The following is a 285-nucleotide window of genomic DNA, read 5'->3' on the forward strand; positions in this document are numbered from 1 at the left end:
CTTTCGTCTTCTTCGTTTGCTGGATGCTTCCGATTGAGATAACATAAAAAAGAGTGTTTGGATAGTGCAACCAGGAAGACAAAGAGTGGGGGTATTTCTCGGTAATATCTCAATACACTCTTATAACCAATGTGTTATCAAGTATTCAAGTTGTACATGTGCTCTTCAAAATGAAGACAACATTTGTAGTAGATACATAACACACGACTTACAGAAAGCATTGTAAACAGGGATGCCGGACAAGACATCTTGGAGTTGGACATTCTTTTAGACATTATATTCTTT

Source organism: Saccostrea echinata, unplaced genomic scaffold (genome assembly GCF_033153115.1).
Source record: "Saccostrea echinata isolate AGI-Se365-2 ecotype Australia unplaced genomic scaffold, CSIRO_AGI_Sech_v1 ptg000030l, whole genome shotgun sequence".
In the NCBI taxonomy this organism is placed as follows: domain Eukaryota; kingdom Metazoa; phylum Mollusca; class Bivalvia; order Ostreida; family Ostreidae; genus Saccostrea; species Saccostrea echinata.